At 46.7% G+C, this 22,935-nt stretch overlaps 1 long non-coding RNA gene across 1 annotated transcript; it reads right to left on the bottom strand.

Annotated features, from left to right (window-relative positions):
* Positions 1-1,416: 1,416 nt before the first annotated feature.
* LOC143274341 (uncharacterized) lies at positions 1,417-9,767 on the bottom strand. The gene is made up of 3 exons (XR_013052950.1): positions 9,684-9,767; positions 8,950-9,045; positions 1,417-4,210 (listed from the first exon to the last, which is right to left on the bottom strand). It is a non-coding gene; the product is annotated as an uncharacterized LOC143274341 (long non-coding RNA).
* Positions 9,768-22,935: the final 13,168 nt, after the last annotated feature.

Here is a 22,935-nt window from a genome sequence, read left to right as displayed (position 1 = left end):
GTTTTTGAGACAAGGTCTCTCTATAGTCTTGCTGTCCTGGAACTCTCAGGGATCCGCCTGCCTGTGCTAGGATTCATGTGCCACCATGCCCACATAATTTTTTTTAATTGAGATTAAGTCTTGCTATATTGTCCAAGTGACTGAACTCCTGGCTCAAATGTCTCTCTTGCTCCAGCTCCTAAGAAGCTGGGCCCGCAGTGTGCCCCACCACTCCCAAGTCCAGTTTTATTAACTAGCTGACCACAAAGGGCAAGTTTTATGAGAGAAAAGTGTTCACAATGTGATCTTCCCAGAGGCAAATCAGCAAGATAAATCCATATTTTCTAATCTCAGTCCCCCTCCCAATACATCCTGTTCTTTTTTGTCACTCTAGGCTGGCCTTGGATTGTCCCTCTGGCCATCAGCCACCACACAGGGATGCAACTACAGAAGGAGCCCTCAGGGAGTCTGGAAGCCAGGTTTCAGGGCCTGTTCTTGGGCCCTTCCCTAGCTACACCCAGCTTTCTCCCCACCTTCTGTGGCTGCACCCCAGGATCCTCAAGAGTAATCAAGGGTGTATTGGCCTGATCATTCTCCAGGCTTCCTTCATCATCCCATCTTTTTTTTTAATTAAAAAAAATTAAAGCCAGGCAGAGTAACACAGGCCTTTAATTCCAGTGCTCAGGAGGCAGAGGCAGGTGGATATATGTGAGTTCAAGGCCAGCCTGGTTTACATAGTGAATTCCAGGACAGCCAGACTGAAAACCTGTCTCCAAAAAAAAAAATAATAATTTTATGTGTATAAGTTTTTGTTGTTGTTGTTGTTTTGGTCTCTGCGTAACTGTCCTGGCTGTCTTAGAACTCGATTTGTAAACCAGCTCACAGACATCCACCCGCCTCTGCTTCCTCAATTCTGGGATTAAAGGCATGTGCCACCACTCCTGGTTTGTATGATTGTTTTGTCTGCTTGTATGTCTGTGTACCATGGTTGTGCCTGGCGCCCATGGAGGATAGAAGAGGGTGTCGGATCCCATGGAACTGGAGTTATGGATGGTTGTGAGCCATCATATGGGTTAGAGTACCGAAGCTGGCTCCAATAGAAGATGAGCAAATGTTCTTACTGTTAAGCCATCTCTCCAACTCTCTCATTCCATCTTCTTGCAAACACTTCCTGAAATCTCACAGTCTGTCCGTCTCTGTCTTTTCTCTTTCTGTTATAGAGCAGAGGCTGGCCTAGAACTTGCTATGCAGCCTTAAACTTCTGATCTTCTCATATGCATCTCCTGAGTGCTGGGATTACAGGTGTGTGCCACCGTGTCTAGGTTTTGTTTTGTTTTTGTTTTTCAAGTCAGGGTTTCTCTATATAACATCTCTGGCTGTCCTGGATCTCGCTCTGTAGACCAGGCTGGCCTCAAACTCATAGAGATCCGCTGCCTCTGCCTCCCTAGTGCTGGGATTAAAAGCGTGTGCCATCGTTGGCTGGCCTTATGGAATTTGTTTTTAGGAAGTGCTGGGGTTTGAACACAGGGCCTTGTGCATGCCAGGCAAGCACTCTACTACCAGCTGACCTACTTCTTCAGTACCTGTTTTTCAGTTTTTGAAACAAAGTCTCTAGAATCCTCTGTGCAGCCAAGCCGACCTTGAACCTGTGATAGTAATTTTGCCTTCAAGTGCTGGATCACAGGTACACATCACCACACCTAACTGTCAACCACCTGTCTTCCCTCCTCCTCTCCCATTAAGGACCATTGTAATGTCCAGTCCAATTCCTAGCAAGGGCTTGAAAGAGCAGGGCAGAGTCTCAGAGCCTCAGGGGATGAGTGTGTGAAAGAGGTAGCACTTTTGGCCCTCCCCAGGTTGTGGCAATGAAGAAGAACTGGAGCTAGCCAGATTTTGTGGCTAACTGCTACAACTCCAGTACTTGGGAGTCTGAGACCTAGGATTGCTGAGTTCTAGGCCAGGCCGGAAGACAATGAGACTGGGTGGGGCCCACACAAAGAACTTGAGCTTGGAAAGCACATGGTCTAGGGCATTCCGATCCTGTCTTGTAGCCTACCTTCCCCCTTCCAAGGAGCTTATATTTATTTAAGGGGGGAGTCCCCAGGGATTGGACTTAGGTTGGACAGCAAGCACCTTTACCTGCTGAACCGTTTCTCTGCTCACCGCCTCCCCAGAGACCTTTTCTGAAAGGACCCCAGAATAATCACTGCCTTCCTTTATCCGGAAGCTGCAGCTCCTCCCTTCTGGTCCTCCTGCCGACTCTCACAAGAAGGGCCAGACAGAAAGGCCCCATTATCTGAACTCTGCCTGAGCTCAAGGAAGGACTCCAAATTATACACACATCAGCACTTTCATCCTCCCCAGGTCATATTTATTCCTCCTCTGACAGATAAGAAACCAGGGGCTCAGAGAGGTTATTCAGCTTCTCCAAGATCACAAAGTCAGAGCCAAGCAATTTTTCACCAAGGTATCTAGTAACAGAGTTTTCTCAGGCCTCATTTTATTTGTTTTTATTAAATATTTCAAAATTTTTATTTTATGTGTAGGAATGTTTTGCCTGCATTATGTATGTGTACCCCGTGTATGCCTGGTGCCCTCCGAGGTCAGAAGGTGTCAGATCCTCTGGAATGTATGGACTTAAAAAAATTATTTCATTTTGTCTGGCGGTGGTGGTGGCGGCGGCGGCGGCGGCGGCTGGTGGCGGCGGCACCACACGCCTTTAATCCCAGCACCGGGGAGGCAGAGCCAGGCGGATCTCTGTGAGTTCGAAGCCAGCCTGGTCTACAGAGTGAGATCCAGGACAGGCACTAAAACTACACAGAGAAACCCTATCTCGAAAAATCAAAACAAAAAAAAAATATTAAATGTTTGACTTTGTTGTCTATTGTAGATGTAACCAACCGTCTTATTAAATAAAAAACACAGACCAATGCAAAGAAGAAAGCCAAGAGGTCAGAGTTAAGGGGTAAAACCTTACCCTTCCTCCTGCGGTGGTCCTACCTCTCCGAAAGAGAGCTACTTCCTGTATTAAAGTCTTTATAAAGACTTTCGGTTCTGCCTTCTCATTGGTTGTAAACCCAACCACAGGACCACCTCGTCACTGCCTGTCTGTACAGACCTCCAGGTCTTCTATGGTTGGTATTGAGATTAAAGGTGTGTGTATCCAATGCTAGCTGTATCCCTGAACACACAGAGACCTACCTAGCTCTGCCTACCAAGTGCTGGGATTAAAGGCGTGTGCCACCACCGCCTAGCTTTCCTATGGCTTGCTAATAGCTCTGACCCCCGGGCAACTTTATTTATTAACATACAAATAACATTTTAGTACAAATAAAATATCACCATAGTCTGTTCCCAAGCCTACATGGGATCTAGCTGTGAGAATGATGCTATTTAAAATCAGACCTGGGGGCTGGAGAGATAGCTCAGAGGTTAAGAGCACTGACTGCTCTTCCAGAGGTCCTGAGTTCAATTCCCAGCAACTACATGGTGGCTCACAACCATCTGTAATGAGATCTGGCACCCTCTTCTGGCCTGCAGGCAAACATGCTGTATATATCATAAATAAATAAAATATTTAAAAAAAAATAAATAAAAAATAAATAAAATCAGACCTGAAGCAGTGGAAAGATGGCTCAGTGCTTAAGATCACTGGCTGCTCATCCCAAGGACCCAGGTTCAATCCCAGCACCTACAAGGCTACTCACAACTGTCTGTAACTCTAGATCCAGGGGATCGGATGCCCTCTTCTGACCTCTAAGGGCACCAGGCACATACACGGTACACAGACAACAGGCAGGCAAAACACCCACACACATTCAAAAAAATTCTTTTACAAATTCTTTGGCAAGTTCTGCTTTTTTGTTTGTTTTGTTTTGTTTTTTTGAGACAGGGTTTCTCTGTGTAGTTTTGGTGCCTGTCCTGGATCTCGCTCTATAGACCAGGCTGGCCTCAAACTCACAGAGATCCTCCTGGCTCTGCCTCCCAAGTGCTGGGAATTAAAGGCGTGCACCACCACCGCCTGGCCAAGTTCTGCTCTTTAAGGCAGAAACTAGTTTTTTCCTCTCCTGGATCTGAGCCAGACTTGTAATACAGACTGTGACAGAGTGAACAGGTTTGGCTGTGAAAAGATTGACAGCTTCCGTCTGGTTTCTTGCTGGTTGTGATGGCGCTCTTGAGGAAGTCGGTCATTGTGTCGTCAGGATACTTCAGCAGCTGTGTGGAGGTGTCTCTGTGGGGAGGAAGTAATGGGTGAGCCTCCTGGAAAGGGGATCCCCCTGTCTTAGTCAACAATTCAGACATTACAGCCTCGGACAACACATGGCTGATCCTTCCTTTTTGTATCTGTGTTGTTCTTTGTTGTTGTTCTCTTTTTAAAATTCTTATTACATTATTTATTGTGGTGGGGGCGTGTATGCCATGACACGTGTGAAGTCAAAGGACTTGCAAGAGTTGGTTCTCGGGTTGGGGATTTAGCTCAGTGATAAGAGTCCTTGCCTAGCAAGCACAAGGCCCTGGGTTCCGTCCTCAGCTCCAGAAAAAAAAAAAAGAGTTGGTTTTTTCTATCAGTCTTGTGAGTCCTGGGGACCAAATGCAGGTCATCAGGCTTGGCGGCAATTGCGTTTTCCCACTGAGCTGTCTTTTCTTTTTTAGTTCCTCCGTTCCTCCCTCACTCCCTACCTTATCTCTCTCTTATCTCCCTCCCTATTTTTTCCCTCTCCAACTCCCTCTTCCTCTCCTTCTCCTGCATCCTCTGCTCCTCTCTCTCTCTGAGACAGGGTTTATGTAGCCCTGGTTGTTCTGGAACTCACTCTGTAGACTCATTCTGCTGGCCTCGAACTCAGAGATTTCTCTGCCTCCACAGTGCTGGGATTAAAGGCGTGCGCCACCACTGCCCAGTGGGCTTCTTTTTAATTCCTTTTTTTATGTATGTGCCTGTGTGAGTGTTTAAGTGTGAGCGGCTGTATGCAGTGGTATGCATGTGGGCGCAGAACAATGTGCAGGAGTCTGTTCTAGCTTTCCAGAGTGGTTCCCAGGAACTGAACTCTGGTTATCATCCTTGGCAGCAAGCACCTTGATCCACAGAGCCATCCCACTGGCCCTGTTTTTTATCTGTTGACTTGGGTTTTGTTGTTTTCAGGATGCCGAGATCAGACAGCCTTTTCACTGAGCTATAGCCTCAGTTCTCCCATTTGTTTGTTTGTTTGTTTTTCTGGCCTTTTGAAACAGTGTCTCTCTGTATAGCCCTGACTTGCCTAGAGATTGAAGCAATGCTGTTTCTTCTGCCTCTCAAGATTACAGGTGTATGCCACTATATCTGGCTGGGGTTTTGGTTTTAGGGTTTGTGTTTAGTTTTGTTTTCTCTTTGTTTAGTTGGGGTTTTGTTTGTTTGTTTTGAGACAGGGTCTCACTATTTAGCCCTGACTAGCCTGGAAGTCACTATGTAAGCCAGACTGGGCTCAAATTCACAGAGATCAACCTGCCTCTGTCTCTGGAGTGCTAGGATTAAAGGCCTGTGCCTCCGAGGCCACCACCACCACCCAGCTGGGGTTTTTGGTTTTTGTTCTTTGTTTTTGTTTGAGACAGGGTTTCTCTGTGTAGTTTTGGTGTCTGTCCTGGCTCTCTCGCTCTGTAGACCAGGCTGGCCTTGAACTCACAGAGATCTGCCTGGCTCTACCTCCCAAGTGCTGGGAATAAAGGCATGCGCCACTGCCGCTGGGCCTGGTGTTTGTTTTTTTTTTTTTTTTTTTTTTTTTTAAGACAAGGTCTCATTGTGTAGCCCAGAGAGGCCGTATTATAATCCTCCTGCCTCAGCCTCTTTAATGTTGTGTGAGGCACTACATCCACTCTCTTGGTTTGTTTTTTATCTTAGATTAGTAACCGGGGCCTCTTTAACCCACCCCTGAAGCCAGGCTCAGTCAGAACCTCTGTCCTTTGAGGAAATGCAGCTACTCAAGACACTGGTTTTGATGGCAAGTTCTACCACACCTTGGGTTGTTTTGTTTTGTCTCCCTCCCCCCCCAGCTGAGGACCCCCCAGTGCTCTACTACTGAGCTAAATCCCCAACCCCTGCAACTTGTTTTATTTATTTATTTATTTATTTATTTATTTATTTATTTATTTATTTGGGTTTTTTTTCGAGACAGGGTTTCTCTGTGTAGCTTTGCGCCTCTCCTGGGACTCACTTGGTAACCCAGGCTGGCCTCGAACTCACAGAGATCCGCCTGGCTCTGCCTCCCGAGTACTGGGATTAAAGGCGTGCGCCACCCACGGCCCAGCGTTTTATTTTTGACTACGGACCCTACTCGTGCTTTTTTTTTTTAATGGTGACCTATTGAGTTTAATTAAGGTCACTTGCAGGGAGCTTGGGTGGGGGTTTATTTACTAAAGCATGGGTGACAGAAGAAAACGACCCCTATCCTACAGCAACCATTAGCTGCTACTCTCTCCTCAGGGAGGGCTGAGTATTCTCTGTTGGCCTAAACAGACTGTCACAAGTAGGCTAGAGAAGATGAATGAAGACAATTAAGATTTGTGGCTATGGCTAGACACATCTGACTCCTTCATCAAGATAGTCCACTCCCCTCCCTACCCAAGCGAGCTGGGCAAGAGCCACCTCCGGGCATTTTTCCAGGCACACGTCACCCCAGAACCTAGCCAGAGATGAACACTGATTTCAGTGGGGAATCCCAGACACTCAGCACTCAGGTCCAGGACCCAGCCTGCCGAGAGGGACGGCAGCTTGTTTAGCTTGCCAGGTCACCCAGGTGAGAAAGAAAAATAGTGCCCGGAGGTTTGTTTAACTGGTTTATGCAGAAAAGCTCCTGCCGCAGAGAACTTGGCACCATGCGGGCAGGTTTTGTACCTTCCCAGCCCGCACCTGAGTCCATAGGTGTGTGCAGCTTTCTTCATTAAAAACTGAAGCTGGGCCGGGGGAGATGGCTCACAGGGTAGTGTTAGGCCATCAAGCCTGACAGTTTGAATTGGGTTCCTGGGACTCAGATGGTGGAAGGAGAAACCTTACTCTATGATCATGAGGGCTGGAGTTGAGGTCCCAGCGTTCATAACAATCCTCACATTTCTCCCGAGCACCTGTAACTCTGACACCCTCTCCTAGCTTCTGAGTGTGTGCAGGCACCTGCAGCTGTACCTCACATGCGTGTGCTACACACATATGTATCCTGATCTACATAGGGATTCTAGGCCAGCCAGAGCTGCATAATAAGACCCCTCTTTTGAATCAGGCTGAAGAGATGTGTCAGAGGACCCAAGTTCAATGCTCAGCACCAACATGGCAGCTGACGAACATCCATAGAGACTCCAGGTCCAGGACACCCTCTTCTGACTTCCAACACCAGGCATGTATGTGGTACACACACATACATGTAGCCAAACATTCCTACACAGAAAACGACACACCCAAACCAGCCGACAATGGGGTGTGGAGGGAGACTGAGGAGGGGCTGTGTGGAGGTGGGGTATCATATATTCCAGAGTTAACCTGAACTTGGGTCCCACTCCAGGCTTTTTTACTGATGGGTTGTGAAGCCTGTAGGAGACATGTGAAAGGCACCAGAATTCCATGTGCCCTTGTTAAGTGGAACCAAGATCATCCTTCTCATTGTCCTGTACAAATTCTGTGTGAGGGAGAATAGGTGGGGCTTAATGGGTTGTGGGTTTATTTGTTCATCTGTTGGTTTTTTGTTTGTTTGTTTGTTTTTTGGTTTTTCAAGACAGGCTTTCTCTGTGTAGCTTTGCGCCTTTCCTGGATTTCGCTCTGTAGAACAGGCTGGCCTCGAACTCACAGAGATCCACCTAGCTCTGCCTCCTGAAGGCTGGGATTAAAGGCGTGTGCCACCACCGCCCTGCCCTGTTCATTTGTTTTTGAGACAGGGTGTCACTTGGTCTCTCTTGGCTGGTCTGGGACTCACAGAGATCTGCCTGTCTTTATCCCTGGAGAGCTGGACTCAAAGGTATGCACTCCCATGGCTGGCAGTTATGGGCTTGCTTGATGTTTAGTTTGGTTTTTCAAAACAAGATTTCTCTGTGTAACAGCCCTGGCTGTCCTGGATCTCCCTCTGTAGCCCAGGCTGGCCTCCAACTCACAGAGATCCGCCTGCCTCTGCCTCCTGAGTGCTGGGATTAAAGGTGTTTACCACCACATCCATCAGTTTTGGGGCTTTTTGTTATGGAGTTTTTAACCTACAATGTGTAAAGAGACCTAAAAGACTAATGGGAAAGAGAACAGTGGACAGGAATGGAAAATAATTCCAGATTGCCGACAGACCTCAGGGCACAGGCAGCTTTTTCCTAGGTTGAGTTTGGGATACAAAAGTCATTAGCGAGGACCCTGTTCAGCTGAAGAGCAAGAGGCGGAGGCAAGAAGATCAGGAGCTCAAGCTTATCATCTGATACATATGTTCGAGGCCAACCCCGACTACAAGAGACCCTGTCTCAAAACAAACCAACAAAAGAGAAATAAGGAGGAAGAAGAGAAGGGGGAGGAAGAGCAGGCTGGCAGAAGGGAAGGAGGAAGAGACAGGGGAGGAGAAAGACCAAGACTGTAGTTTGCTGTCAGGCGCCACCTGAGATCCGGGGTTGCCGGGATTGCTCTCAGCCCCTCCCTGGGGTTCTAGGCACTGGGGTACTGCTGATGTGATCTAGAATGAAGGACAAAATAAGTAGATTGGGAGCCAAGCATCTGGCCATGAGCCCTGCTTTGTCACTTATTGGGTGACCATGAGCAAGCTGGTTAAACTCTATAAACCCCAGTCGCTCTACAAAGACACCTATAAAAACAGAGGTCCCAACACGTGCCTCTCACAAGGTGAATGGAGAAAACATGCAAATGTTTTGTAAGGATGAGACAGTGTATGAAAGACAGGCACTAGTGTTATTAAGTAGCACCATGGCCAGGGGTCAGGGTTCTGGTATTGGCCTTGCCCTTACCCAGAGTGCATCACTTCTTACCTGGAAGATCTTCACTGATGGATCAACAATGACCACTTTGGCCGGGATGGTGGGATGGCTCAGCAGGTGAAGGGGCTTGCCATCCAGCCCTGCAGCCTAAGTTTGATTCCCAGGGCCACATGATGGAAGGAGATATAAGAAATAGATTGTTAGCCGGGCAGTAGTGTACACACATTTAATCCTAACTCTCTGGAGGCAGAGGCAGGTGGATCTCTGAGTTTGAGGCCAGTCTGGTCTACAGAGTGAGTTCCAGGACTGTTTCCACAGGGAAACCCTGTCTCAAAAACAAAACAAAACAAAAAACCTGCTTTGTTTTCATTAGTCTCTTGAATTTGCTATCATCTTATTTCCAATAGACAGAACCAGTTCTGGCAGATTGTCCTCTGACCTCTGACACATGTTCTATGGCATATGCATTGCAAGCATGCATGTGCACACACATACGTACAAACACACACACACACACCCTGTCAAGATGGCTTAGTGGGCTAAGGCACTTGTCACATAACACACACAAAATAAAAGGAAATAAGTGTAAAACAAACACACACACAACAGGGGTGGACCAAGCAGGCTGTGGGGACCTCTTGGAGGGCCAGGCAAGCCACCTGTGCTGAATGATGAAGGGGACCCCACACGATGCAGGCCAGGATTTGGGCAGCCCTGGGGTAAGCAGGAGGTCCCAGCTGATGGGTTCAGTTTCCCCAGCAGCCTTGGGAGGGATAAAAACCTACCTTCTAAGCATCAGGCCAAACCTGGGACAAGACTTAGGGCCCCGCTACTTGGAAGGGCCGCTCTAGCAGAACTGGCGTCTGCAGGCCAGGCAGACATTATGTCATCTGTGCCTCTGGAAACCACAGTCCCGCCCTCCTGGGTCCCCAGAGGCCCTTCTTCTCCCTGGCCAGGATCCCTGACTTCCGGACTCTCTGTGTCCCCAATCAGGCTCCCAAGGAACTGAGTTGAAACCTCTGGGGCTTCTGTCCAAGCAATACTTCTAATTCCCCACTCCCCCATCCCTTGGGAGTAAACAATATAACCTTAAACAAAGGCCATGGCCTGGGCCTTGAGGAAAACACTGAGCCATGATGAGTGTGCTGTTCATGTTTATTTCTTTATACCCCCACTTTGTTCCAAGATAAAACCTGAAGGAGCTGTGTTTACTGTTATTCCCCTGTCCCACCCTGAGCCTCCAGAACCATGGATACCACTTGAATCGGGGAAGTGGAGCATGCATGCTTCAGAGAAATGTGGAGAGTCCATCTTGATCCCTTTGCAGCCCCTTTTTAGTTTTGGGCTCTGTTGTCACTATGTAGCCCAGGCTGGCCTCAAACTTCTAGGACTTACCTTAGTATCTAGGATTATAGGTATGAGTCAACCAGAGTCACCATATGCAGCAGTTTTTGTTTTGTTTTGAAGGACAGTTTGTTTGTTTGCTTCTTTTTCTTTTTTCTTTCTTTTTCTTTTCTTTTCTTTTCTTTTTTTTTTTTTTTTTTTTTTTTTTTTTTTTTTTTTTGAAGCAAGGTCTCATAGAGCCCAGGCTATTCTTGAACTTGCCATATAGATCAGGTTGGCCTTGAACTCCTGATCCTCATGCTTGCATGTTCCATTCCTTTAAGAGCTAAATTTTTGGTTTTATTTTTGATTTTTGAGACAGAGTTTCTCTGTTTCCCTGGCTGTCCCTGAACTTGCTCTATAGATCAGACTGGCCTCGAACTCATAGAGATTGGCCAAGTGTTGGGCTAAAGGCATGAATTACCACTGCCTGGCAAGTTAGTATTTCTTAAAATGTATTTATTTATTTGTTTGTTTGTTTGTTTGTTTGTTCTAGGTGTGTGGGTGTACATGGTTGTGTGTGTATATAGCTGTGCATCATGTGCTTACATGGAGGCCAGAAAAGGGCATCAGATCCTCTGAAACTGGAGTTACAGCTGGTTGTGAGCCGCCACCATGAAGATGCTGGAAATTGAACTCAGGTCCTCCGTAAAAGCAACAAGTGCTCTTAACCACTGAGCCATCTCTCCAGCCCAATCTCTCTCCAATTTATTTATTTTTAATTTTTTTGGCTTTTTAAGACAGAGTTTCTCAGTGTAGCTTTGGAGCCTTTCCAGGAACTCACTCTGTAGACCAGGCTGGCCTGGAACTCACAGAGATCCACCTGCCTCTGCCTCCCGTGCTGGGATTAAAGGCTTGCGCCACCCACCACCACTTGGCTCTTTCTCCAATTTATATTTCTAATGAATTCCTAAGTACTGGTCCAGGCTCACACACTTAGAGACCACTGTGTTAGGAATGTGGACTGTCATGGGCCTTCACTGTGGACAGGAAGTAAAGAGGTGTAAGGTGTGTAAGTTTGAAAGACATCAAAAGATAGTTTTGGGTTGGTAATACAAGTTAGGATAGAAAGTGAATTAGGTTCCACATTTTAGACTCACCAAAATAGGATAAATAATGAAGTATTTCTCTGAATCTGTCAAATGATTATGGACTGGACATTGTTAATGTAATTCTTGACTATATATTATATATACTTATTGTATAGTTTTTCTTATATTAGTTATAACTTTTTATTATTTTAGACAAAAAAGGGGAAATGTGGTGATATATTATGTGCCCTAATAAAATTTGCCTGAAGATCAGAGAATACAACAAGCCACTAGATTAAACATAGAGGCCAGGCAGTGGTACACACCTTTAATCCTAGCACTCGGAAGGCAGGGATCCATGTGGATCTCTGTGAATTCAAAGCCACCCTGGACTACATGAGATTGACTCAGTCTAGGAGAGAAACAGAGTCAGGCAGTGGTGGCACACACCTTTAATACCCAATACTTGGGAGTCACACACCTTTAATCCCAACATTTGAGATCTCACACCTTCAATCCCAGTATTTGGGAAACACACACACACACACACACACACACACACACACACGCATGCATGCGCGCGCGCCAATAATCCCATCACTAGGAAGGAAGTGATAGCTGGGCGGAGAAAGGAATATAAGGTGTGAGGAGACAGGAACTAAGGTCCTTTTCAGCTGAAGTTTTTTAGGCTGTGGAGTCCTAGAGGTAAGAGGTGGCTATGGCTTGTTCCTTTGTCTCTCTGATCTTCAGGCATAATTTATTAGGGTACACAATATATCACCACAAGGAAGTGGGAGGACTGCCCGATGTTTGGGCTACTCCCAACATGAGTGCTCAACAGGGCCCTGTGATATATGGGTTAAATGTGAAGGGCTTCACATGTTATTACATATTTATTTTCTGTGTGTAGGTGTTTTGCCTGTGTGTGTGTCTCTGCAACCATGTGTCTGCTGTCAGAGGCCAATGATAGACATTTAAGTTTTTGTTAAAACTACTGTGGTTGAACTGCTTGTGTTGGTAACCTGTTATCCAAGAACTGAGGAAGTAGGAACAGGAAGATCAGGAGTTCAAGGTCCTCTTCAGCTAGATGATGAGTTCAAGAATAGCCTGAGCTACATGGAACATTCTCAGAAACAAACAGCTGCACAGCTCCTATACTGACCTCAGTTTCTCTAAAGTGAACTCCACAGAAATAGATAGAAAGCCTGGCAATGCCAGCATTTGGAAGACAGAAGCAGGAGGAGCAAGTTCAAGGTCATCCTCAGCTGCTTGTAGCCGGGGCTACTTGGGACTGACTCATGGAAAGAAAAGAGGGGGAGGGAGATGGGAGCCCCTTGCTTCTCCATCGGCACCTAACCCAGAAACCCTCTCTGAGCATCCCTCCCCCATGGTCATCCCTGAAGTGCTTTGATCTAAAGCTGCCGATTAGAGCACTTTGCCTTTCAGCTAGATGAAATTTCTCAAAGCAGCCAGGATGAGAGCGGCAACAGGATTGACCCATATCTCTTGAAAGTCCTGGAGCTTCTCATTCCTGAGCATCCCTAGGCCTTCGATGCTCCTCTGCTCCAAACATAGCATCCTGTCTGTTCATGGCCTGAGACAAAGCCAGCACTCCGTTCGCAGCTTCCTCCTGCAGCCTCCTGGTTCACTGCTGGTTCTTGGCTTCTTTGGCCAGATTGAGTTTGTGTCTGAAATGCCCCCGGCCTCTGTTGCTTGTGTTGCAGGTCCATCCTGGGGCTGAGAGATAGAGTGTTTTTGTTCATTCACTAGATTTTTCCTTTTTCTGGAGGGGCGGGGGTGTCTTCAGACAGGCTCTGTGTGGCCCTGGCTGTCCTGACACTCATTATGTAGAACAGTCTGGCCTCAAACTCACAGAGATCCATTTGCCTCTGCCTCAGGCACGTTGGGATTAAGGGCATGTGTCACGATGCCCAGCTGTTCTTTCTCTTGTATCTTATTATCTTTTTGATATTTTGAGATAGTCTCAATATATAGCTTAGACTGGCCTCAAGCTTGTGATCCTTCCGCCTCAGCTTTGTATCCGCTGGCATTACAGGCCTGAGCTACCACTTTCGGCTCTATTTTCTTTTTGAGATATTTAAGGGCTTGTGAAAGGACATAGAAGAGGATCACTTATATAGATTCTGTATACAAACACATTCCTTTGTAAGGGCTCAAAGAAATCAGTAGAACAAATACTATTTGCTCCAAGCCCGGGGCCACCTCTTTTCTTCAGTGCAGTGGCCTTCTATGACCAGGCAGCTTCTGGGCCCCAACCATATACTGTGCCGCTTGGTAGAGAAGGTTCTGGCCTCATATCTAAGGTCTGGGTTTATACTCCTGTGCAGACTTCATAAGCCATACCCTAGGGCTCCTGAGCTATGTTTGGAGTGATACTGTCCAACCTGCCTGCTCCCTGAGACCAAGATGACAGCTGGGGTACCCATCAAATCATGGGAGACTAATGACAGAGGAGAGGGAGGAAGGACCTTGTTCTTGGCAAAGGTATAAATCAAAGTATTGACTCCAAAGGGCAAATGAGAGGCCATAGCCTCTCCTACTAGCATTTCAGCCTTTAACATGAAATCCAAACGCCTTCCCAGGCTGTCATCCCACAGCACTGCCCCGTTACCAAATGCTATACTTCCAATTAAAGCTGGTGATTAGGGAATTTTGCTTTTGGGTTTTTTTTTTTTTTTTTTTTTTTTTTTTGTTTTTTTGAGACAGGGTTTCTCTGTGTAGCTTTGCGCCTTTCCTGGAGCTCACTTGGTAGCCCAGGCTGGCCTCGAACTCACAGAGATCCGCCTGGCTCTGCCTCCCGAGTGCTGGGATTAAAGGCGTGCGCCACCAACGCCCGGCGGGTTTTTTTTTTTTAAATTATATTTTAAGGGCTTGGCAAGAGCATACACACCTTTAATTCCCAGCACCGAGAGGTAGAGTCAGGTGGCTGTCTGTGAGTTCAAGGCCAACCTGGTCTACAGAGCGAGATCCAGGACAGGCACCAAAGCTACAGAGAAACTCTGCTCGAAAAACCAAAAAACAAACAAACAAAAAAGAGGTTTATTGAGCAGAGCAACTCACAGGTGGATTCGAGGGTCTCAGAGAAGGAGGCCAGAGAAGTTGGGCACCCGAGCCAGGACAGGAAGGTTTCATAGATTGTAGGCAAAGGGTGATGACATGTCTATCACAAGTTGGATTTGTACCTAAGTATGGCCAAAAGCAGAGCGCTTAGTCGGGGACATGGTGGCTGATGGCATCAGGGAAGAAAGTTGCAATGGTCGCCAAGAATGTGGAACTGGGCTTTTGGCGCCTTTCCTTTGTTTGGAGACTCTCTGAGCAAGATTTGGAGAGAGACAGGAATGGGGCTTCGCAGACCATGCAGTGGGGAGCCGGAAGCTCCAATCAGCATCTACCCTCTTGCCAAACTTGTTTTTTATTTTTTGTTTTGTTTTGTTTTTCAAGATAGGATTTTGCTATGTAGTTCTGGCTGTTCTGCAACTCATTCTGTAGACCAGGCTAGCCTTCAACTTACAGAGATCCACCTGCTTCTGCCTTCTGAGTGTTGAAATTAAAGGCAAATGCCACCACCACTTGGCATTGAAAAAGGATTTTTTTGTTTTTGTTTTTGTTTTTGGAGACAGGGTTTCACTGTGTTACAGTACTGACTGCCCTCGAACTTGCTTGGCCGGCCTCTAACTCACTGAGATCCACCTGCCTCTGCCTCCCAAGTGCTGGGTTTAAAGGCATGCACCATCACTGCCCAGCTGAAACAGGATCTTAACATAGCCTGGAACTCAACATGCACCTGAGGATAACTCTGAACACTTGATCCCCTTGCCTCCTCCACTTCCCAAATACTGGTCTTACACACATGTGCTACCACAGTCTGCTGCCTCTCAATTACTTGAAACTTCAATTAAGCTTTTTCAGTTGAGTGACTATAAAGGGCATTTTGGGAAGCAGCCTTTCAGAGGCAGCCACTCACTGCTTGCTCTCTAATATATGAGTCAGATGCTGGCCCCACACTAGAGTGCAAGCTACAGTTCCTATAGTAACAACACAGGTTAACGTTATCCAAAATTATCTCTCAGGGACCAGAAGCCTGGCTCAGTAGTAGAGTGCATATTTAGCATGCTCAAGGTCCTGGGTTCAAGGGCCAGCACCAAAACCTCAATACCTATGTGTTTGGTATGGAAAAGATTATAACTGGTGGTCAAGCCGGGCAGTGGTGGCACACGCCTTTAATCCCTGCACTCGGGAGGCAGAGCCAGGTGGATCTTTGTGAGTTTGAGGCCAGCCTGGTCTACAGAGCGAGATCCAGGAAAGGCGCAAAGCTACACAGAGAAACCCTGTCTTGAAAAACAAAACAAAACAAAACAAAAAAAAAAACCCAAAAAAACAAAAAAAACCTGGTGGTCAAAAACAACAAAACGAAACAAAAGAATGAAGACTGGGAGTGTGTGCGCTTCTGCTAGCTCTTGGCGAACTATTAGCATCTCTGATCTCAGTCTCATTCATAGAACAAGTCTCCTTTCCTATTCCTGGAAGACTGAGGGAGTCCTTGTCTCCTTCCACTGCCTCCTCTTCCTTCTCCTCCTTTTCTTTTTTTTTCTTTTTGTTGTTGTTGTTATTGTTTGGAAACAAGGTTTCGCCATGTAGCCCTGGGTGTCCTGGAACTCACTATGTAAACCTGGCCTTGAAATCACTCTGGCTGCTGATGCTGGGATCAAATGTGTGGGCCACTGTGCCCAGACTGTCTGTCCTAACTGTGGAGCCATTTCTCCAGCCCTGACTTAAAAGCACTTTAATACCAAGTCCGTGTGTAGTTTCTTACTCCATCTCCTTGTTCTAAAATTCCACTTATTATTATATTGGCTTTGGATAGAGGATATATCGGTAGTAAACTGATGAGAACAGGTGCTACCCATGTTTTATTTATTTACTTATTTATTTGTTTTTTTTGAGACAGGGTTTCTCTGTGTAGCTTTGGCGCCTTCCCTGGAATTCACTCTGTAGCCCAGGATGGCCTGGAATTCACGAGATCTGCCTGCCTCTGCCTCCCCAGTGCTGGGATTAAAGGTGTGCGCCACCGCCCGGCCAGCTTAGTTTTAATAGTATCCACTAGTGGTTTTTGTTGTTTGTTGTTTTGGTTTTGAGATAGGGTCTCATATAGCCCAGGCTAGCTTTCCTTTAAACTTGCTAGGTAGACAAGGCTAGCCTTGAACTCCTGATCCTCCCACCTCCACTTCCCAACTGCTAGGATTACACGTTTCCTGTACTACTTTGCCCACATAGCATAAACCTCCAAATGCTAAGTCGGAATCTAGGAAATGCATCAAGAAAAATAACCAAAGTGAAGATGTGTGATGGTTGGCCTTCCTGATGCTCTTTCACAAGCCTGGCCTTCCTAGCCTTCCCAGGTCCTCAGCTGGGCAGTGGTGGTCCACGACTTAATGCCAGCACTCGGGAGGCAGAAGGCAGAAGCAGGCAGATCTCTGTGAGTTTGAGGCCAACCTGGTCTACAGAGCAAGTTCCAGAACAGCCAGGGCTATACAGAAAAAGCTTGTCTCCAAAAACCAAAACCAAAACCAAAAAAAAAAAAAATAAAATAAAAAATAAAGAGAGAGAGACAGAGGACAGAGAGAAAAGAAAGGAAGGAAGGAAAGAAAACAGGATCCTCAGATGCGGTGATTCACCCACAGTACCAAGTAAAAATTGCCCCAGCCACACTCGGCCTCAGGCCTTCGGACACTGAATCCAGTTCATTTTACAGGGCACCTCCTGCTAGAGAATGGGGTAATTAATAAATGAGTAAGCTTGGGCCCCTCCCTGTGAGGCTCCGTAATTGAGGCTCTCGGACACTGAACACCGCCCCTCACTGTAGCTTGTCCCTAAGCATCCCATTAGAGGTGCTTGTTTTTGCAGCTGCCTTCTCACCTCGCAGGATCCTGGAAGGCAGATGTGGCCCTGAGACATCTGTAGTCTAGTCTCCCAGAATAAGTGTCTCAGTCAGGCTGATGTCCTCCAGGGACCTCAGTTGCCAACCATGGAGCAGGGAGGGTCAAGAGCATTGGTAGAGTTAGTTCCAGCAAGGAAGAGGTTAGGGAACAAAGGAAGGTCTACCTTCTGACTGAGGAATCAGACCCTGAGAGGAGCATCTCTAAATGTGCTCCGTGCTGGTCAGAATGTGGGGGCAGGGAGACCAGGACGCACCGATCCCTAAATAAAGGCAAGAGTAGGAAATCTTAGCCGGGCGGTGGTGGCGCACTCCTTTAATCCCAGCACTCGGGAGGCAGAGGTCAGCCTGGTCTACAAAGCGAGTTCCAGGAAAGGCACAAAACTATACAGAGAAACCCTGTCTCGAAAAAGAAAAAAAAAAAAAAAAAAAAAAAAAAAGAGTAGGAAATCTTCTCTAGGAGGGGCTCTGTCTTCAGTGGACTGGGAGTCAAGGTCTCTATCTTCTTGTGGTGGCCAGAGTTGCCCAGACAAACTCCTGGGCAGGAAGGCCTCTGTCTGGGAGGCCAGCAGGACAGCTCAGTGAGTAAAGACATTTGCTGCCAATGGATCCCTTGGACTCCATGTGGTAGAAGGAGAGACCTGACTCCTGCAAGCTGTAGCAGCCTCCACACTGGCACTGTGGCACCCCCCCAAAAAAATGTAAAATTTAAAAAAATTATTTAGGGCTGGAGAGATGGCTCAGAGGTTAAGAGCACTGACTGCTCTTCCAGAGGTCCTGAGTTCAATTCCCAGCAACCACATGGTGGCTCACAACCATCTGTAATGAGATCTGGTGCCCTCTTCTGGCCTGCAGTCATACATGCTGTATACATAATAAATAAATAAATCTTAAAAAAAAAAAAAAAAAAAGAGCACTGCTTGTTCTTCCAAAGGTCCTGAGTTCAATTCCCAGCAACCACATGATGGCTCACAACCATCTGTAGTGAGATCTGGTGCCCTCTTCTGGCCTGCAGGGGTGTGTGCAGACAGAACACTGTATATATAATAAATAAATAAATCTTAAAAAAAAAATTATTTAGCCAGGTAGTGTTGGTGCATGCCTTTAATCCCAGCAGTCAGGAGGCAGAGGCAGGTGGATCTTTGTGAGTTTCAGGCCAGCCAGGTCTACAGAGTGAGTTCCAGGACAGCCAAAGCTACACAGAGAAACACTGTCTCAAAAACTTAAAAAAAGAAATTTTTTGTGTATGAGTATTTTGACTGAATGAATGTCTGTGCACCATGTATACCATGTATGTGTCTGATGCCCAGGAATGCAAGAAAGGGGCGGTAGATCCCCTGGAACTAAAGTTACAGAAGGTTGTGAACTGTTATGTGGGTGCTGGGACTAGAGCCGGGGCCTTTCGAGAGCAGTCAGTGCTCTTAAATGTTGAGGCCTCTCTCCAGCCTGCCACAGTATTTTTTAATTTCTGTTTTTTCAAGACAAAGTTTCTCTGTGTAGCCCTGGCTATCCTAGAACTCACTCTGTAGATCAGGCTGGCCTTGAACTCAGAGATCTGCCTGCCTTTGCATTCCAATCTGCTGGGATTAAAGGGTATGCCACCACTGCCTGGTCATTTCTTTCTTTTTTTTTTTTTAAGAAAAAGAAAAGAAGCCTTTGAATTGTCCCTGGACAGTCCCTCACCCTGAACAGGCATGGAAACATGTGACTTTGTGGCCCTGCCCTGTCTGAGTGTGTGGGCAGGATTCAGAGAGCCAACCACTCCCAAGTACCCAGGAGCCTCTGTGCCCAGGGGCAGGCTGTGGTCTGGTAGGAGACATCGACTTCGGGAGGGACCTCAAGCCTGAGGGTGAGCATTCCAACAAACAGGGTCCGGCTAAGCTGCATGTTCCATGGGATGGTGCTCTGTTCCAAACTCTGATACCTTACAAATGCACAAACTACTAACCACTGTTCCTCTGAAGCAGACTTTGTAGAGAACAGGGAGAAAGCCAAGCCTGGCAGCGCAAACCTGTGATCCCCCTACTTGGGAGGTGGATGTAGGAGAAACAGGAGTTCAAGGTCATTTCCACTACTTAGTAAGTTCAAGGCCAGTCTAAGCTAGATGAAGTCCTTGGGGGGGGGGGAGAGAGAGAGAGAGAGAGAGAGAGAGAGAGAGAGAGAGAGAGAGAGAGAGAATATATAACTGCATTCATGGCAAGTTGTGGTGATCCGCAACCTTAGCAACTCAAGGGGCTGAAGCAAGGGAATCATGAATTTGAGGCCAGCCTAGGCTGCCTAGCAAAACCTTGTCTCCAAACTAACTAAATACTTCAATGATCTTAATCCAAATGCTGAGAAGTTGAGGCTGGGAGTGGGAGTGCTCACCTTTAATCCCAGCACTCTGGAGGAAGTAGAGGCAGGCAGATTTCTGTGAGTTCGAGGCCAGCCTGGTCTACAGAGTGAGCTCCAGGACAGTGAAGCCTACGCAGAGAAATCCTGTCTCGAGAAAAAAAAAAAATCCAGAATGCAGACAGGTGATTGATTAGATTAAGTAAATAAATAATTGTGAGAACAAACAAAAGGGTCACTGGTGCCACCCAGGGTGTCTCTGGAGGAGGATCGAATTGGGCAGAAAATAAGAGGGAAAGGTGTCTCACACACGAGGGAACAGCCTGTTCAAGGATAGGCAAGTGGCTGGCTGAGGAATGCTGAGAAATCTGGCTGGACCAGAGGATGGACAAGGAGACAGGAAGTGAGGCAGGAAAGGCCAGCAGGGCGAAACGGAACTCGAGACCTTGCTGTGACCTTCAGACAGACACTAAACAGCTTGGACGTGTGAGAAGCTTTGAATTTGGAAGAGAAATCAACATCTGGGATGAGAAGGAACATTGCAGGCCTGGGAACATTGCTCAGTGTCACAGAACTTGCCCAGCTTGAGCAAGGCCCTGCCTTTGTTCTACAAGCCTCACTTTAGGAAAAAAAAACTTTCAGGTTGAGGAGATGGCTCCGTAGATAAGAACTTACCCCCAAAGCCCGGGGATCCCCAGTTTGGATCCCCAGAATCCACATACAGCCTGCTGAAGCTCTGTGTATCTACATCCCCATAACACCTGAGTGAAGATGGGAGGTGCAGACAGAAGACTCCCAGGAAGCTCCAGGTAGAGCGTGAGGACCAACAGGACACACATGCACATGAACAGTCATATGTGGGGAGCAAATGAAGTCCTAAGTGAATGTGTGTTGTTGACATGACCATGACCATATCAAGGACCCCAATGCCTCAGATCCATGGAATAGGGAAAGTACCCTGGTCCATGTTGACAGTGTTCAGAAGGTATCGATCACAGCTTCCTCTTGCATGTTTATAGCTGAGACTGCTCCTACAGAGACTTCTTACTGAGATTAGCTAAATCTGCTTCCTTGTTCATCTGTATACAATAAATCTGCCACCTCAATTCAAGTTAAATCGAATTGATGTGTTAAATAAGTGCACTGAGTTTCCAGGCTGCTTCTCCATTAGAGTGTATGGCCCACCCGAGCCCAGCCTTTCTGTACACATATCTGTGTGTCTGTCCCTTTCATCAACCCAATCAGGGACTAGTACAGAGCTGTATAGGTTAAGGTGTGCAGGAGCAAGCATGCACATGCATGCACGCATACACACACACACACACACACACACACACACAGTATCACTCACATTAAAAAACAAAACCACAATGGGCTGGAGAGATGGCTCAGCAGTTAAGAATAGGCACTATTCTTCCAGGGGTCGCAGGTTCAGTTCCCAGCACCTACATCAGACAGTTCATAACTGCATGTAACTTCAGTTCCAGTAGATTCTACATCTTTGAACTGCCTGCACACACATAGTGAATATGCAAGCATAAAGGCACATATACAGGAAGTCATTATTATTATTATTATTATTATTATTATTATTATTTTGGGAGGGAGCAGAGTCTCTATGTAGCTCTGGCTGTTTTGGGATTCCTTATGTAGACCAGGGTGGCCTTGAACCTACAGAGATCTGCCTGACTCTGCCTGTGGAGTGCTGGGGATTAAAGGCTGGTACACTACTCCCAGCTAAACTTTTTTTTTTGCTTTAAGAAAAAATAAGAACAACAAAACCTTCTCATATGACACATAAGAACAACCTCTCCCCTTTATTTTGAGACGAGGTCTCATGTATCCAAGGCTGGCCTCAAATTCCCTATACAGCTAAGGCTAGCCTTGAACTTCTGATCCTCTTGCCCCGCTTCCTCAGTACCGGCATTTCAGGAATGCAGGAATCACAGGGGTTTATGTGGCATTGGGGCTCATGCTTAGAAAGCACTCTCTCAGCTGAGCTTCATCCTCAGCCTTCTCTCACCTCCTGGGAGAAGTCACACTTAGCTCAGCATGGCCTGGGACTTGCAATGATTCTTTGGCTTCTGCCTCCCTAGTGCTGGAATTAGAGGCATGCAACACCATATCCAGCTGTGTTTTGACTTTGACCAACATCTGCAGGAAATATCAACCCCTCGTCTCTGGCTCAGGAAAGTTATTTGGAAAAGAAAGGGTTCTGTTCACTTCCCTTTAGGGTGAGTTCCTTAGAGCTCTTCCCAGTTCAATGAGCCCCTGAGAGGACTCCTGCTGGAATAGACATCTGGATGATCGGGAGGGAGGAGGGGAGGGATGGAATGAGGGTGGAATGATGTCCAGGGTCTGGGGAGGCTACAACCAGGAAGAATGTCAGTCAGCTCTATGCTGTGCCTATCACCTCCCAGGGTCTTATTTCTTCATAGGGGAGAGTTTTCTTCAGCCCCCTTTAGGTAGTGGTGGTGTGTGCTTGTAATCCTAGCACTTAGAAAATTAAGGCAGGAGAATCACCATTGGTTCCAAGCTAGATTGAGCAACATAGTAAAACTCTATCTAAAAAAACTGAACAAGAACACAGGGCTGGGGATGCTGATTAGTTAGTAGAGAGCTGGCTTAGCATGCAGGAAACCCTGAGTCACTTGCACACACAGAATAAAACCAGGTATAGTGGTACGTGCCCTCAATGCCAGCACTAAGGGGGTAGAGGTCCTCCTGTGCTATACAGTGAGTTTGAGGCCAGCCTAGGCTCTGTGACACCCTGTTTCAAGGCAAAACCAAAGAGAGATGGCCTTACACTAGTCAGTATAATATATTAAGAAATATAATCAAATAAAAATAGAAGGTGGTTCTTATTCCTGTCTCAGCAGGTTCCTGTGACTAGGTGGTGGGTGGCATGAGAGGGCAGAGGGAGGAGAGCACATTGGAACGCCAGCTTTGTAAGCCAGAACCTAGACCGGGCTGCAGTCTGGGCGGTCACTGCATGCCTCAGCCTGGGTTGGCCAGGTATGGTGAATCACAGCCTCTCCTCAGGGCCTGTGTCCATTTGCAAATGGAAGGACTCCATGAGAACTCACTGAAATGTTTTCTGTTGCTGTCTTGATTTTTGTTTGTTATTTTGTAGCTACGTGGAGGCTAAGAATCGAATCAGACTGAATTTACCGGAAGTGCTGAACTCATATTGACTGTATTTGAGATTTTTGAGTACTTCTGTAAATAGCAGTAAGTACCTTACACATATCACGTCACTTAATTCTCCAGCCACCCCATTATTTGTCTGCATATTAGGGATCATAAATCTGAAGTTTCCATCTACCCATCCTCTCA

This window comes from Peromyscus maniculatus, chromosome 7 (assembly GCF_049852395.1).
Source record: "Peromyscus maniculatus bairdii isolate BWxNUB_F1_BW_parent chromosome 7, HU_Pman_BW_mat_3.1, whole genome shotgun sequence".
Lineage (NCBI taxonomy): Eukaryota > Metazoa > Chordata > Mammalia > Rodentia > Cricetidae > Peromyscus > Peromyscus maniculatus.
Note: the sequence above shows the minus strand (reverse complement) of the source record. Positions and strands in the feature narration are given on the sequence as shown.